Source organism: Alosa sapidissima, chromosome 23, assembly GCF_018492685.1.
Source record: "Alosa sapidissima isolate fAloSap1 chromosome 23, fAloSap1.pri, whole genome shotgun sequence".
Lineage (NCBI taxonomy): Eukaryota > Metazoa > Chordata > Actinopteri > Clupeiformes > Clupeidae > Alosa > Alosa sapidissima.
The window spans coordinates 6,955,010-6,973,354 of record NC_055979.1 but is presented as its reverse complement, the minus strand read 5'-3'; the positions used below and the strand labels follow the sequence as shown (position 1 = coordinate 6,973,354).

At 43.7% G+C, this 18,345-nt stretch overlaps 1 protein-coding gene across 2 annotated transcripts in view; it reads left to right on the top strand.

Annotated features, from left to right (window-relative positions):
- gpc6a (glypican 6a) overlaps positions 1-18,345 on the top strand; it is a 122,829-nt gene that overhangs the window by 6,054 nt on the left and 98,430 nt on the right. The gene's annotated exons all lie outside the window — the stretch shown is intronic.

Genomic DNA, 18,345 nt, shown 5'->3' with positions numbered 1-18,345 from the left:
TTGCGAAAGTGAAACTGACCCACTCGTGGGTAGGTGAATGAAGTGGATTCCTGCAATGTTCATGAAAACAGCATAGCGATTGGATAGCCTAATAAATCGCGACTTGTTGTAGGCCTAACAGTAGCTAATATCGTAGCAAATAGCCTATGGCGATGCCGATGACAGATAGGCCTACACTTATTTCACTCGTCTCGCTGGAGTGAGCGCATAATGTGGGCTGTTGCGCAAAGAAATTAATTAGGGAGATGATCTGCATGTCCATTTACCAAACGCTATAGTTTTGCTAACATCTCCACTGTTAACGTGAAATATGTCTCCATGCAAGGTAGTGTCAAGCAGCAGTGAAGTGAAAACCTTATCATGCAGGTAGCCAATGTTCACGTCACCTGAGTCAGACAGAAAATGGGCCCTGCTTGCTCTGTTAAAGTTTGTATGCCCCTTCCAAACTGCGTTAAAAGGGTATATTTAACAGCCAGAATTTCGAAAATTTCCAGGGGCAGACACCCCTGAACCCCCCGTATTATGATACGCAACGTATGAAAGCAGGGACTTGAACTTCACATACACAGTCCTTGAAGAAGCTGGGCATGTGTGTGCTTCATAGCAGAATCTTGTCGTCCACAGGTGCACCCGTGCATCTCTGTCTGTCAGGATCAGACTGATCCAAATGTGTTCCGTGGCGTCTCCTCCACCTGTGTCTGAGTCTGGCTGATTCAATCTCACAGCATGCTATCCATCCTCCTCCCCCCCCCCTCTCTCTCTCTCCTTTACCCTCTCTCTCTCTCCTTCTCCCTCTCTCTCTGTCGTCTTCTTGCCCAAGAGCTGTAATCGTGTTTGTAATGAAAATATCGGCCCTTAAATGTCACGCCTGTTCGGGGGTGCTTTGATCATGGCTGAGCGCTTGCCTGCCATATTTGTCCGCGGTGAAAGGTACTAAATGACATTCGTTTGCATTATGGCGTGGATGTCTCTGCAAACAGACCTTGCTCAAAGCATGACTATCGGATGCTGATTTAGAGGACCAAGAAAGAAAGAAAGAAAGAAAAGTAAGAAGATGGGATAGGGAGAGAGATGTTGGCATGTATATTGTTTTTGACGCATGTGGAGAGTGTGCGCTGAGTGTCTGGTCCTGTACCAGTAATACCCAGATGGCTTAAGACTCTGAAGTGGCTTTTACCTCACTGTGTTCCCGAACAAGACCTGAGACCTGAGTCCTTGAGGATTCTGTCATTGTCGAGTTCTTTTTTTTTTTTTTTTTTTGAGGAAATAGGATTTGATTTGTGGTGTCCTCAGTTATAACTTTGTGTGTGTATTTGTGTGTGTGTGTGTGTGTGTGTGTGTGTGTGTGTGTTGTCTAGATACCAAAATTATGACTTCGATACAATACCTACCATGAATATCTCGATACTCGATACTGAAACGATACCACGGCGAAATCCTAAAGTATCTGGAAAAGAAAGGACGCACACCTCCTTCAAGTGTATTGAGTTATTTGTGTTGAATTTGGTGCACTTTTGTAGTGTACATGTTTATTATTTTTATAGTCAGTAAAATAGTAGTACATCATAGCATACTATGATAACATTCATTATGTTTCGTCAAAATTCACTGATGAAGATTCGCTTTATCTCACAATAAACCACACTCGTTTCACTTAGGCTATAGGCCTAGCCTATAACTGAGGAGATGAACTTTACATTGATCATGTAGTGGTGTTTTCTATAGCCTATTCATTAACCTGTTGTTCTTTGAACAGGAGATATGTCTGCAAGGTGCTTAGCCAAGTTCTATGTGTAGCCTGCTTCCCTTGAATGGCTTTGAAACATATTTTACAGACGGGCCTCAGTGTACCTGTTGGCTTGCCTTCACTTTCCACGATGTATCCTAAATAGTTCCAGATTTCCTTTTGTTTTACCTACAGGCCGAGGACTGTCGGCTAATAATTTGAGTTGACGTTTGTTGCACACACTCAGAGCTGCCTGCTTGACACACTCTCTTGCCTAGATGTGCGCGCAAGGCGCATGGAGAGTGAGAGCAATTCACACAGACACAGAGCTCTATTATTCTATTAATCAATGCTAAAAACATTGGAAATTGTATCGTTTTTTGCGTGAGGGCATCGTGATACCTTTCTAGTATCGGTACACTGTGTGTGTCTGTCTTTTGGTGTCTATGCGCATGTGTGTGTGTTGAAGCATATGACATTCTTATTCCCCTTTGCTGTGAAGCTCAGATAAAGTATGACATATTTTTGTAATCATGTGGACCACAAGGAAATACATGTATTGTAATATCACACTATAACGTATATATTATACACTATATGTTCACCTAGTCTAGTTCATGATAATCTGAATTTCCATTGTGTGGCAAAACTTCAGGCAAAAGAATCAACCACCATCAAAGTGCAGCCATTAGAATTGCAAAGAGAATCCCAGGTAGACAGCTCATATTGTGATAATAGATCCCATACAGTGACTACCAGACTTAAAAGTGTCATTTTAGAATACAGATTACTTTGACAGGCTTTGAGAGACACACTGTCTTGAGATGTGAAAATGAAAAGTGCATATATAGGATTCATCAGCCTAACAGCAGGCTTGTGCTGTACTGAACCTTCTGTAAACCTCAGGTAGTAATGATTCTATGCCATTGTCATACCACCTCGCCTGGGGTTTTGAGTGAGCTACCGCTGAAACCAAAACATGCTATCTCTTAATGCATTTCTATTTTGAGTCCAGGATGAATGCATGCTTGTAAAAGGCTCCCTGATATTGTTAGCAATATCTATCTAAGGATCAGGTATCAGCCATAGATAAGCCCAGGAGATTGGTCTCTCTGTTAAGATGGCGGAACGCGTAAACAAAAGTCGACTGGTTTGTGTGTGTGTGTGTGTACTGTATGTGTGTGTGTGTGTGTGTGTGTGTGTGTGTGTGTGTGTGTGTGTCAGTGTGTGTGTGTCTTGTGGTCCTTGTAACACGCCTGTTTGTCTATGACTCTTTTCCTGGAAGCAATATTTGTTCCAGGCGAATGACCAACCATAATTACTCTAGTGTGCAAATAAATAAGCACGCTTTTAAAATTTCAGTGGAATGTTTTAAACATGGAGAATGAGCTGAATAGACTCATTGCAATCAATATGTATTTAGCCTGGCTTTGTACTTGGTTTCAGTTTGTTGTCTTACTTCTTTCAACAAAGGGGAAAAGGGAATATTACGAAACCTGATAGGATCTAATAAGGTGCTTAAAAGCACAGGGTAGCTACAATAATCTATTCTTGGTATTCTCAGTATCTTGTATCCTCGTCATTATAGAGTGGTTTCTACGTACTGCATATGGAGCTGGACTTATTGGTACTACTGTAGAGTAAAATAGTAAAAAGCTCTAAAAGCAAAGTTTGTGCAGGCAAAGGTGATACTGTGGCTCAGTCTTATTTGATTGATTTTACATTTCTACATTTATGCAATAAGCATGCTGGGTTAAGTCTTGCAAACTTCAAACATAATATCTGCTACTGTTTGTTGTTGCTTTCCTATTTTTAGAGCAACAAGTCATGTAATGTGAAAATGATGCCATTCCCCTTGAAAGTTCACTCTGAAGAAGATGCCCCTGATCACATCACAAATCACATCACCTTAAACTATATCAGGGGACTCAGACTCTCTTTTTGTCTTTTTGTCCTTTCAAGCAGATTTAGCAGAAGCTGTTTGTGTGTGTGTGTGTGTGTGTGTGTGTGTGTGTGTGTGTGTGTGTGTGTGTGTGTGTGTGTGTGTGTGTGTGTGCACATTTAGCAGGAGCTGTTTGCGTGTGTGTGTGTCTGTGTGTGTGTCTGTGTTTGTTTGTGTGTGCGTGTGTCTTCCAAGGAAAGATAAACCTAATTCCAGTTCAGTTGAAAAAGCCCCAGCCATGTGTAATTGGATTTTTAACGTCTTGAAATCATCTTTGCATAAATGCGCTTCGAACTCGCTGCTGGCCCCAGGAGAGCGACTGGAGAAAGCACTCAATTATTGCTAATTAGCAATGCTAACACAAGTGCGTCAGGTGTCTCCTGCTCGTCCTCAGATTAGACGATGGCATTATAGTAATCCAACTCATTGGATGCTGCATCATGTCAGAAATGCAATTCTGGTCACATCATGCTAATGACGCTGGCATGCTGGTTATCACGTGCAGAGAGTGGAGGGAGAAGAGAGAAAAAAGGACCTTATTTGCATAAGTTAATTATTTTGACAACTTCAGCTCCAGACCAGTGGACCTAGATAATATTCGCGACACAGATAGGAAAACGGCTTTTAAACTGCATTCGAGGGAGGACGGAATGTATGAGATGAAAAAATAGAAAGAAAGAAAAAAAGGGGGGAGGCGTAATGAAAAGGTTTTACGCATGGGCAGATATCGTACTATACATACCCCCCAGCATCACCGTTTCGCCCCCTCCAAAAAAGGTGCCTGCTCTTTGAGCAGAAGTCCATGCGGTGCTCTTTGTTTTCTGCCTTGTCAGGGCTCTGAGGGTGCTGATTAGGGTTCTGTTGGACCCATAGCTACTGCCCTGTGTGGCACAGAAAACCACAGCACACTACATTATTCTGCCTTCTTCTTCTTCTTCTTCTTGCAGAGCCTGGGAGTTTCTGTCAGCACTATTAGGAAATCTGTCACGCTTCGTCTTTCTCCTCCTTGAGAAACATATCTTGTGTTGGTGTTTTGCTTTCCCTCGGCATTATAGAGCCGGCTGGACGCCAGGCTGGACGCTGGTCGATGATGATGGTGCCTCGACAAGTTTCATCCAATTTTTACCACAGCAATTGTGTTGAATGAGCATCTTGAAGGTGTTGATAGGGGATTTCTGAAAACTCGATGGTGTGTTGAATAGACCTGCTCAGTATGTTCCCAAGCAGCTCTGTAGGCTGCCCCTGGGGATCAGACATACTGAGAAAATATGCACCAATAGTGACTGACATGGGATACTAATGTCGGGATACTGTTTTGAAAAAATACATATAAATGTAATGTAAGTATGATCTGAATTAATGTTTTCAAAATCAGATTTTATTAACTGGCTATCTGTTGATGCAGACTGAATTATAATGTATTTTTTTAAATAATTCAGGAGTCAGCATTTTCAGACTGCATTTATTGAAATATCTCTGTAGTGTTGTGGCTGCTTTTCTTAATAAAGGACCCAGCTGTAAACCAAGAGAGTAGTTTGTTACAGGTTTAGTGCTATTGTAGAAAAAAAACCCTCATAGAGATTAGAGTTCACTGACATTTGCACTGTTTGAGATGCTAACTCTACAGTATGCATGTTTAGACAGTTTGTGGCTTCTGGTGTGAATGGTTGTCCTTGAGGGGTGGGGTGGGGGGGGGGGGGGGTGGGTCACGGGCGGCGCTGCGCTGCGAGGGCGAGTTGAAGAGGAGGCTGAGATGGGTTCCATTTGAAGCAGGTCAGCCGGAGCCGTCCTTCAGAGCTGCCCCCTCCTCCCCCTCCTCGTCCTCCTCCAGAGCTCATCTCCTTTCAGGCCTGTGAAGCCAAAGCTACTGTCAGTGAGTTCATTACGTGCCAGTCAGCCTTCACTCAGGGTCCCGCTTCAGAAAGGGCTTGCCTGAAATGCCACTGCAGGTGTATTGTCTGTGTGTGTGTGTGTGTGTGTGTGTGTGTGTGTGTGTGTGTGTGTGTGTGTGTGTGAGAGAGAGAGTGACTGAGTTAGAGAGAGAGAGAGTATTTGAGTCTATGTATGTGTGTGTGTGTGTGTGTGTTCCAGTATGTCAACTGTAGTACACTCAGTGATTCTGAGTGTTTGGCATGTCTGTGTGTATACAAGTGTGTCAGTGTGCATGTACATGTGAGTATGTTTGTTTGTTTGTGTGTGCATGTGTGTGTGTGTGTGTGTGTGTGTGTGTGTGTGTGTGTGTGTGTGTGTGTGTGTGTGTGTGTGTGTGTGTGTGTGTGTGCGCGTGTGTGTCTCTTTGTGTATGTGTCAGTGGTGTGTGGGTGTTTTGAATCAGTCACAGACTCTGCCTCCCCATTTACAGCGATGCTGTGTGGAACAGCCATTTGACACACCGTCAAACAACTTTGTCTTCCCGCTTACTGACGCCCATTTAGCGCGCCTGTGTGCGGCAACACACAGAGCGAGAGACCCACACACACACACACACACACACACACACACACACACACACACACACACACACACACACACAGATCGCTCCTAAATCCCCCGCTGGAGGCAGACGGAGGAGTTTTCCACATGAAACATGCCTACTCAACAACCGTAAAAAAGCCTCCCAACAGTCTGCCTCCACAGACGCTCCACGACTTTGACAATTTACTTAACATCTAACCAGCCGGGGGGTTGTGTGTTTGTGTGTGTGTGTGTGTGTGTGTGTGTTTGTGTGTGTGTGTGTGTGTGTGTGTGTGTGTGTGTGTGTGTGTGTGTGTGTGTTTGCGTGTGTGTGTGTCTGTGTGTGTGTTAGTGTGTGTGTGTGTGTGTGTGTGTGTGTGTGTGTGTGGGGAAGAGGTCTATGTTTTTTTTTGTACAGTTAAAATCGGATTGGTACCTATTTTTGAATGTGGGCTACGGGCGCAGAAAGAGTTAATTAGACAGAGAGGGATTTGCGGTGAGGGATCGGGGACTATGATGCTTTGAATAGCGGCCTTACGGGGGAAGGGCTACTGTGAGGAGCTAAGCGCTAAGCGCGGTGAGGCTCCCACCGAGACCAACACATTTGGGCCGATCACTCAGGAGGCATCATTAAGGGGCCACAAGGCCAAATGCTTTGTCTTATTCTGGACCTGATGCCTTCATGCTTAGCTGTTACATAAATCAAAGGGTGGACGGCCAAATTACTGGACACAGTTAGGCCGAAGCCTGGGTCTTGGGGGAGAGGATGGTCAGTAGGTGGAGGATATGATGCGTTTGCTCTGGCTGGTTAAAGATGCTGTCCTTGCTTTTGGCAGAAGGTTGTTGCTATTTGAGCACAACAGCCACACAAATCACATTCCTCCCCCATGTGCCCCTGAAGCATGTGAGATGATTGACTGGGACAGAGCCATAAACAATTTCAGACAATCACGATCCAAAATGGGAAAACGGGTCTGTCCCAAACGGGAAAAATCCTGCCTTCTAAGATAGCAGCTGCCTTCTGTTTTGGATAGACTCACTAGGATCATTTCCCATTTACAGAGCCAGAACTATGTATAGATATCGGAGAGTTTTTTTGAGTGCGCATTCTGAATGAACAGCTAGAGGACTTTCAGGAGTGACTAACTGAATTTGACAAAAAGTGTAACGGATTACAATCGTGGATTACACCTTCAAATGAGACCCAGCCCTATTTGTATTCTTTGTTTATAATACAGTTATAGATAGTTAATGTAAAAACTGTAATAGGTCATTTGTTTGTAATATCCTAACACATACTTAACCTCAAACTCAGTTTTACACAATCACTAATTGCTGTGATTTCACAAACAATGTACAATTATAGTTGCGGATTTCAGAGTTCTATATTATTATTATATAATTCATGTGAAATAACCAGAACAGTACCGCAAGCTACAATCTATTTAAGGCCCTTATAAAGGCATGTGATGATAATGTGGACCATATACTCATGATTTTAATTACCACTAATGGTTTGAGTTGAATTTGTCAAGGTTTAAATGGGATTAGTTGAATGAGGGATGACAGATAGCACTGTTGTCTTTGTGTGGGTGGGATTCACCAAGCACTTGGCGAGATGTTTCATCATGTGGCTTTATAATGTTCTAGCACATTCTGTGTACATGCAAAGTATGTTGCAGGTTATTATGTCAGTATTTTCCAATGGGTTCAATGAAGCTACAGCCAAGATGCGGCACTTTGATGAAGCTGTGTTTGCTTGTTTGCATTAAATCTGTATTAGCCGCATTTTGGCGGAGAGTTTGAAAAGGCAAAAAAGTAAAACTTTCTCAGCTGTCTTCTTTTGTTTTTCCCTCAAGAATGTTTTTTTCCCCCTTAGGAATGTTTTTTCTTTGTGTTTTCCTTCGAGAAGAGACGGGCTGTTTCCTTTTTGCTAGCTGCGCCTGAAACGCACTGGATTAAAGCAACCCCTGTGCTCGGCCATAGAGAATCTGTCAAACCTCTGTAAGCATCCATGTGTGAAATACATAAAGTCAGAGAGCTCCGAGCGCAGCGCCTTTCCCTTAACACCATATAAGGTATGCAGACGGAGCTGTGAAAAAGCCACGGCTCTCCAGTCTGGCTTAGGTGACTGCCACAGCTTACTCTCAATTTTCAATCAATCGCCTGACCAAATCAGTAATGCTATGGGGCGCGGATTACGGACCCCGTCCCCCCAACCCCCCCCTTTCTCATCCTGCCAACATCCTCCAGAAATACACTAACTAGAAATAAGTTTAAATGAAGGCTGCGAGCGATTGTAAGTCGAGGGATTAAGTGTGTGGGGAGAAGAGGGGAAGAAAAAGAGTGGAACCAGGGCGCAGAGTGGCCTCGCCACAAAATAACAAGGGCCCCGGGAATGAAAGGAGGGATGTGGGGGGGAAACGAGTAAAGGGTCAGAGAGAGAGAGAGAGAGAGAGAGAGAGAGAGAGAGAGAGAGAGAGAGAGAGAGAGAGAGAGAGAGAAAAAAAGAGAGAGAGTGACAAGCGCGTGTGATAGGAGAGCCGGCTGGATGAGTGTATAATCCATCTGAACTTTTGCGTTAGGGATTATGGCTGGGAAAGGCTGTGCTCTGTGCGTGCATGCGTGTATGTGTGTATGGGTGTGTGTGTGTGTGTGTGTGTGTGTGTGTGTGTGTGTGTGTGTGAAATGGGTAAGAATGTTGATGCTGTGGCCAGTGTTTATCTGATCTAACAGAGAAGGGGAACTGTAATAAAAAACCTGGTGAAAATAAATAAAGCTTAAATGGACTGAGCATGAACATTGTACAAATAACATCCAAAAGCAGTCATGCTCTTTGAGTGATGTGAATAGGCATGACCGAAAGAACAAAATGTTTTGGTATTAAATAGGGTCCACTGATCTCTCAGAACAACAGGAAGTGCCGTTGATCTGTATTACACCGTAGAGACACCGATCTCGTGTTTGAACGCTCCCCTTGCGTGATGTAACGTGGCCCATGCAAAAGCACACTCTAAATTACATTAACGGCAGAGATCAAATTCAAACAGTGCTTTCAACTAGACGATGTGCTGTTTGAGGGAGGCAAAGTGGACTTACTGGCAGCTGTACAGGCACATCAGATGGAGCTTTGGATCTTTGTCTTTGTCTCTGCAACCTTTCTTCTTCGTACTTTATCGCATCCTGTGGGGACAGCCATATCAAAGCGCCCCCCCACCCCCACCCCCCCACCCCAAGTGCAAGCACACATACGTGAGACACACGATGCGTGTGATGGCTGCCATGCATGGCACATAAAGAGCAGAAAAGAAAGTATCTAGACACCCGCAAACAACACTTAGGTGTCAGGAGCACAAATAAAAACAATCACCCGGGAGACTCTTTTTATTGTTGTTTACGCACAGAAATCATTACATGGTGGATTGGTTCTGGCATAAGCTGCACCCAGGGGGAGGTAATCAGTAAATACTTCCTTAGCAAAACAAATAAATGATGGCATGGCTGCCATGGTAACATTGGAACTTGTTCATGCACACTAGAAGTTATTTCCACTTCTCCTCCATGGCTTCCTCCTCTAATGAGGCCTTGTGATGGGAGGGAGAGTGACAATGTGATTTTCTTTCGGTAATTTGTTAGTTTGGAGGGAAGTTGATACGTTTTCTGCTCTTAATTGTTGGCATATTTCACGGATGACCGGGGGATTTGATCGTGTTCGGGACTTTCTGTTTGTTTTAATGTGAACAATGAAGAAGATGTCTTATAATTTAACAATGTCCAGGGGAAATGAGGAAGTGGATTAATCTTTAGCTTTTGATTGAAAAGATTTTCACACATTTAGTTCTGACAAAGAGGGCAGCCTTTCTCCCCTAGAATCTTAAACGGCTTAGCTGGAAGTGCTAAGGCGACATTATATCTCTCCCATAATAGTGAAATGGATGAACTTAATAGCATTGCGCGTTGCCATATGTTTTATCTTGTACATCCTCTTGAGATTAAGATTAAAAAGGTTTTTGGTGTGCAAATAAAACAAAGGACAGAGATGTAGATTTGACTCATAAATGTGTTTTGTGAATGTCTTTGTATGAGACAAATGAGGCATATAGAAGGGAGTTCTGAATTTAATATAGCTATTATTTTTGCTGCATAGTCAGAAAGCCTTCCACAAGGCCATATTAAAGAGACTCAATGCAACAGTCTCTGCTCCCTTCAGAAATTAGCTGTAGTATGCGGTTCCATTCTACATATTAAATATATAATATGTAAATCTATATTAAAGACAAGTCTCAACCAAGAGATAAATACATTCATCTATAAATTCCAATTTCTTACACATTCACACAAACTAGAGTTGAGAGTGGTGGTGGTGGTGGTGGTGGTGGGGGGTGGGTGGTGTTGAAAATAGTCCATTGTCCATGACTTCCAAGCACATTTCCCACTCCTCACCTCATATGGCAAATTCACAACACCATTACATCTGTGAAGCCCTCAGAGAGAGAGAGAGAGAGAGAGAGAGAGAAAGAGAAAGAGATAAAGAGAGAGAGATAGGTATGTGCCATAGTGTGGATGGTCTGAATAATGTTGCTTCCCTTTCTCGTTTAAGGCACAGGGAATTGCACTAATATTTAAACAATGACATTGTTTCCTGCCCTAGTGGAGCAGAAAATGATCTGTTATGGTGGCAGAGAGGAGTGGATGTTTTCAACACATTGCATACTTAATTCACAGCACCTTTTTGGAGCGTACACAGCCGTACTGAAGGTGTCACGGTGGAGTAGCAGGGTAGGTTTGGTGAATTTGTTGGGGAAGAAACCTTGCATAACTCACGAGTTGACAGAGGGGTCTAATGTTTACTGATAGTTTGGGGTGGGAGTTCTGGTATCTTCCCTCATGAAGAGAGAATTATGGGTGATTGTGAGTCATAGATAGATTTTTTTTATTGCTGTTGACTTTTTGTTTTGACCTGATGTGAACTACAGTTGGCCCCTGACAGTTTTGGTTAGCCTTGAGAATGTTAATATACTGCTTGCCTGAATTCTAGTGCACACATCCCCTGTGGCCAAAACGATTTTTTTTTTTACTTCTTGCAAAGAAACATTTTACTCTGTCTCTGAGACACATTTCATGTTGTATCACAGGAAATGTATATATTCTGTCCTTCCGCAATAAGCCAAAACCGTCTCTCTCATTTGGAATCGAATGAATTCGATCCCCCCCCCCCCCCCCCCCCCCCCTTCAAACATTTGGAACCAGCGCACATGCGTGAGTCTTCAGTGGGCTGGGGAGGCGATAGCATGTCCTCTGCACGGTGGCAGGCGGTGGAGTGCTACCAGCGATCCGCCCCGTTTGGCAGGCAGGGCTGCTACTACAGTGGGCCTCAAATGGAGAGGATCACTGGCCCCCTCAGGGCCTTCCTCTTGGGCCAGGCCCAGCCACCAGCTGCTACCTGTATAGATGTGCCATGCTCCAGTTAGCATCTGTGGGTTGGATGGAGCTCATCCACTTCTCCCACTTCCAACTCGCACTGCTTTTTTTTTCTCTTTTAATGAGGGGTACTCAGGCGCTTGCTGTCTCTCTTACTCTCTCACTCTGTTTTTCTCTCTTCCACCAACTCATTCTCATCGTTCTCTCTCTCTCTCTCTCTCTCTCTTTCCCTCACTCACACACACACACACACACACACAAACACACACACGCACACACACACACACACACACACACACACACACACACACACACACACACACACACACACACACACACACACACACACACAGTCTCTTTCTTGTCTATCTGGTGCCTTTTATGAGACACATCTTCCTCTCCTCACAGGATGTTAGGTTGAGTGGGCATTACATGACTGTCAGCGTGAGCTCTCCGTCTGAGCTGGCGGCCAGGCGAGTGAGGCTCTTGAGTGCGGAGCTCCACGCGTGTGATTCTGGAGTGCATATTAATGGCCTGCATGCATCATTGCCAATATAGCCTGTGTGGCCTGATGAGGTTTGAACCAATGGGGTCTCACTGACATTTACCAGAAGGGCCTCCAACCTGCAAGTGGACTGTGACGTCTCATTAGTGTTTCTGGGTATTTGACCAGGGAACTGTTCAAATGTTCACAGGAATGTTAATGGACATTAAATAGACTTTATAGCACTGGTGGAGCTGAGAGGGAAACAAGCTCTGGAGTCCCATAGAACATGTGTCATGTCAGATGCACTGTGGGTAGGCAGTAAATGTCCAATGAAGTGTTTTGAAGCCATTGTTAAAAAGCGTCTTACGAATCAGTGGACCATGCACAATATGCCATTGTCTTAAAAGTGCACGTTTTAATCATGATTATTATGATGAATGATTTCAAAGGGTAATGCTACTTGACAAGGCTTTGTAATATGAAGACATGGATGACAGATTTATAGAAAAGTGTCATATTCATCACTTTATTTCTACTATTAAAAATAAACATGTATCAGTGAATATCAACATAGTCTCCACAGCACTAGGGTTGTGGTAGATAACAGGTCTTTGGCCATAGTACGGCCCCTGCCAATCTGTGGACATGTCAAAACCGAAAGTTCTTTAAAAAAGTTGGGGACGGCTTCATCAGGGCCCTGGCTGTGGTGGCATATGGTGGCATTTGGTGTGGGAATTGCACGCCACGTCTTGTTTGGAGAGATTCAATTTGGGTCTCTGGGTCCCAGTGGATAATGTTGAAAGAGGGCGTTATGGGGAATGGGGCGAATGGCCATATGGCAAGGAGGTTCTTAGAAGATCTTTTTTGTCCTTCACACATACATGCGGAATTCAACAAAAAAAAATACACACACACACACACACACACACACATTAGTATCAATGACTGTCCTTGATGTCCCTGTACACATTACAATAAGTTCTGCATGATGGTTATGGATGGTCTTATTGCACTTGGCACACACTACACAGTTGATGGGAGCAGAGATTGGAAGAAAGCAAACACTGTACGAACCGCTAACAACAAAGTGCTTAAAGTTTAATTGACAAGGATGAAGTGTCTGCTGGAAGGCTTATGGGATTTAGCCGCGTCCGTTGACTGGAGCCACAACTGTGCCGTCAACTTTGAAGATGAGATGGCGCCTCTAGCCAGTCCCTCGATCCCCCTTGTAAACTTTAATCTAGTCAGTGGACACTTGTGTGTCTGTTCTTCAGCTATGCTCCGCCTGCCACTGTGCAAAGACTTGGTCAGTGGGGTTCTACTAATGCCACCCACAGAATATCTAAAGGGAAAGGAGGAAATAGTCAATTTTGTGTTCACTGTATGAGTCAGAGGACTGATACCTGGGTTGTATTTGTTCTCTGTGTAAGATGCAGATCATGCATCGCACCTGAGTCGAGCATATCATTATCCATTATTGACCAGCCCTCACAGACACATCCTCATTCGATTCCTTTTCATGCCCACATCTAACGTGGAAACTGCTCAGCGGAGATCTCGTGCCGTTAGTGCTGTAGCGCGGTAATGAAAGGCAGAGAGAGAGACGTGAGCTCCGTCAGGCGCCGAGCTCAGTGGCAATCCTCCTAAGGCCACTGCAGTTAGCCAGATCAAACGGGCCAAGACAAAGGGAGCAGGAGCGGGCGTGGAGGTGGAGGCGGAGGCGGCACGCGGACCCCGGTCCAGCCCACCACTTCTCCCTCTGTGCCTCTCCTAAATACTAATCAGATAAACGAGGCATGTCAAGAGTGTGTGTGTATGTGTGTGTGTGTGTGTGTGTGTGTGTGTTGGGGGGGGGGGGGGGGGGGTTATGAGGACCTGACAGTAATATCTGCACAGGTGAATGAGCCACATGTTGGAGATGGGTGGGTGGGTGGGTGGGGTGTGTCAATACCCACTGATCCCTCCAGCCCTTTGCACTATACCGCTGTGCGTAGTTGCTCAGTGAGGCGATGTTCCGTATGTGGGGGGGGGGGGGGGGGATAGTTTTTGATGAAGGCGTATCTGATGGCAGATCGATGCGGGCGAGGTTTATTCGTGCTGCATGGAGCTTGCCAGGATATCGAGCGTGGCCCCCTCTGCGGTGTGAAAACACCAGTCGTGCAGAGGATGGTGGAGGAGGTGGTGTGTGTGTGTGTGTTGGGGGGGGGGGGGGGTGCCTGGCAGTTGATTAGTCATGGAATTAGAAGAAGACTGAGGTTACCCCAACTGGATACCAATCCCCCCCACTACCACCGACGTCAGAAAAATAAAACGTCCTGCGGTTGCATGATGGGCTCCAGACGATGCTGCCCCTAATTCCCTGCAGAGTATCACTGTGTGATAAATTACTTTCTATGTGGCTCGTGACAAAAGGTCTCCACAAACAGCAGCGAGGCAGTGAACAACAGTTGGGCTAAATGAATTTATTAGAAAACAAAGGCACATCAGAGAGCTTGTGTCAGAAGGAAAAAAACAAAAACATCACGCACACACACACACACTTTTTTCTTTCCCTGTGGCTCTGTTTTCCGAGCCAGATTTGACAATCAAATAAGCGCTCACTCAAGCTGTGTGACAGTAAAGTAGAGCATTTCCTGTCTTGTGCTTTCCTTCCTTTTCGCGGGCGGACAGCTTGGCAGAGACACTTTTCAAACTTTGCCACCAGGGTCCTGGGGACACCATATGTCTGTGGCCATATGCGGTAAGCCCTTGTGGCCAGGTAGACTAATGAATACCATGGAGAGTTGCTTCAAGTTTTCGCAGGCATGGATGAGTGCAGTGGGCACGCCAGCCTCCCATGGCGGCCTCCGACTCCTCCTGCAAGCCTCTGCTTAATGATCTGCCTAATGATTTGTGTTCACACATATCTTGGATTCCCGGCCTTTCAAGGGTTCAAAAGATAGACTTGATGATAAAACATAATGCATGAACGGGCAATTTGAAATATAAAAAAAAAAAAAAGTTCAAATTACGTAGTCTTGATTGTGAAGTTTTTTCTTTTTTGTTTTCTTTGCACAGAATAGCTGTCATAATTCAGACACCATGTCGTGCCTTAGTCTACAAGATCAAAAAGATGATGTTTGGTGTCCTGCGCTTTCTTTGTGATTGGCATTCAAAAAAGCTGGAATGTGTCAGGCTTGCTTTCATGCTGCCTTTTGTTCAGTGCCCTAACAAGAACACCCCAGCCTCTATGACCTCTCCATGACCTCTGCGGTTTACACTTCATTCTTCCCATCACCAGTGGAGGTATTACCTTACTTTACTGACCAATTACAGATCAAGTCAATAAAGTGTCGAACAATGTTATAGTACATATTTGTAATTTTTAACACATTAACTTTGAGCTTAACTAGCAAAAGGTTACACATGAGCCAAACTCTACATCCATTTCAATGTCTTATTACTAATAGAGTTTCAAGCGTAGGTTTGTTTATGGTTTACAGTATTATATTCCATGAAAATGAAGATTGACAGTTTGAAGAGTAATGCTAAGCCACAACATATCATTGGCTCTCCTGTTTTATGAGTATCGGAAAGCAACCACTTTCTCATTGTTCAAGGCCTTAGTACTGTCAGTATTATTTTTCATTAGACAACGTTTAATGAAAGTAAATTTGGTTCTCACCACAATCAAGAGCTCATTACCCACGCGCTAATTATTGTTGGCCAAAGACCAGACTCTCATATAGAGACTCAGACGGATTTAAACAATGAAATATCGCTCCAAGAAAAACAAAAGACTCCTCTGTCTTCGTAATCACCTTTGTTTGGCGTTTTGTCTCTAGTGCGCTTATGTGGTCTTCCGAGTTTGAATGATGCCAGACTGTGTAATCCAGGCCAGGGTGTGATGAACAGTAGCTCGATAAAGCCCCCAGTCTGTCTGCCCGGCATCTTAGGACACTCTGATTAGTGACAGGGAAAGTTTTAAGTCGCCCGTTGTTTCTCAGTGTCCTTACTGTTGACTGTGGAGTTGAAAAAAATAAATAATGAATGAATGTTGTTGCCAGTTAGGCTGCAGATATGGCTGTCTTGTGTAGTTCCCCCCTCCACACACTTTTTTGTGACATTAGATAAAGGAAGACATTGTCAGATGTTGAGTCCTGTTAACCAGTCAGTTTCACCCTGTTGGTACATGTTTAATTGACTAAACCCTGGTATTTTGTGGGAGATTGAAATGAGTGGAACTCTGGTGCCTTGTAGAGTGACCTGTATTTAGACACATAGGATAGGCCTACTAAGTTGAATTTGCAATGCACACTATATACGTTTACCATGTTGCAGGAACCACACAGTGACAATTGGCTGTAATACCAATATTTGCTAAATTATTGATACATTGCACAGAACAGCAATGAAGCCAAAAAAACAATAAAAAATGATTGAGTAAATTGTAGCATGTAGAAGAACAAGATGGAGGTTGACTTTATTTGAGACTTTGCTGTCTATGATATGTAGAAGTTTCAAGGAAATGGTGTGACTTAAAAGGAATTGACTTGCTAAAAACTTTCTTATGTGCACTGACCCACTGATGTTTAGCGTGGTGTGGTGTGGCATTAAATAAGGAAAATGTTTTTTGCCTGGTGATTAAATTAGCATTAGTTTGTGTGGGAAGGTATTACCACACTGCATGGCGTATTTTACGAATTAGAACCCATAGTGGAAAAAATAGCAGAACTTTGATTCACAGATGCTGGCAAGACAAGAGGTGTTGAATCAAGAAACCATTGTGGGATATAATCGGTTATTACTCACAGTATGACTACAGTTTATCCTCTTCAAAGGCAATTTTATGTTGTTCACTGCCATTTTTCTAAAAAGCATAAATTTCTTTCTGCCTGTCTTTCCTTCTTTCTTTCTTCAAATGGCACATTTCAGTATTTCTACATAACGTGACAAGAATAACTTCCATTTACGTAACAAGCATAAAGGGTTATTGTTTTTTGTCTAACCAAAGGCGTATTGCAGTATAGTGAAGGCATGCATTAAACTTGAGTTATGTTGACTCTTAATCAAAAGGGCTTGTTCTGGACGTCAAGCTGACACCGCTTCCATGACTGACAGCCTCCAACCCTGAGACCCTTGTCAGAAACATCTGTCAGTCGACAGCTCACCATTTCTGAGCCACAGTTATCTGTCCTCAAGTGACAGGCTAGCAGCAGGCAGCCATCAGGGGCCAGGATGCTTAAGATAGTTTCAATCATTCTGACTGTGCCACAGTGATGCATGTCTGGCGGATGAGGCACATACCCACAGTGCATCATGTTTTTTTGCAATGGATTTTAGAATCTATATGTGTTTTTTGATCAAATGCATTCAGACACATATGTTTAAAATACAAATACAAAGTAGGCCTACTGGTTCAGCTTGCAAGTTTTTTAGTTAAGCTAAAACAGATTTGAAATGAGTCTCTTCCCAGATTTACAATAATTAAGAGGATTTTGTTGGGTTTGGAAATGTGGGTGGATGTCCCATGGAAGAAGATCAATAGAATCACATGGAGATTTTTTCACACTTGTTAAATATCAATACAGGCATACATTTTCTAATCCAATGATGCAATCATTTGTAAGCACAGCAGAGCCTTCTCTAAATAAACATAAATTTGAGTGTGTGATGATTTATTGAGAGATGACACTGATAGCAACTGCAGTACTGCCTTTGCTGGTATTGTTATATATATGGTAGATTTGTCTTTGCTGGTATTGTTATAGATATGGTAGATTTGTATGCTGGGGTGCTCTGATGCACCAGAGTGTTGGTTGCCTATTTTTTCAGACTTGCGTCACATTAAGCTTTTTTCTTTTTGGATTTTTGACTTTCTTTAGATAACTTGTCAGGAGACTAAACAGTATAGTTTCCCCAGCACTATTTGCGATGCCAAAAAAAGAACCAACTTGATTAGTCCTGTGTGGAAGTTTCAACTCCACCCAGAGCCTATAAAAACAAAAAAGGAAAAAGAAAAATGATGATATCAACAATCCGGGGAACTTTGTGAACTTCCACAAAGGAGCTGCCCTCTCTCTGCCTGATGTCAGGCTGAGTTAAATGAGCTTTGTCTTGCCATCTTTCATCGGGATTTGGGTGTGCAGCGAGCGGGAGCGATGCTTCGCAGTCAGCAGATCCCACCTAATTACGATGCACTCCGCGCCTCTCCGCCGTGTTCAGGATCAGCAAGATAATGACCCGTAACGATTCAGCACATCTGTTTAGAGCAGAGAGGAAAGAAACGTACGAGATAGAAATGTTGACGTGCGGTCATCTCTTTCCTCGGAAGTG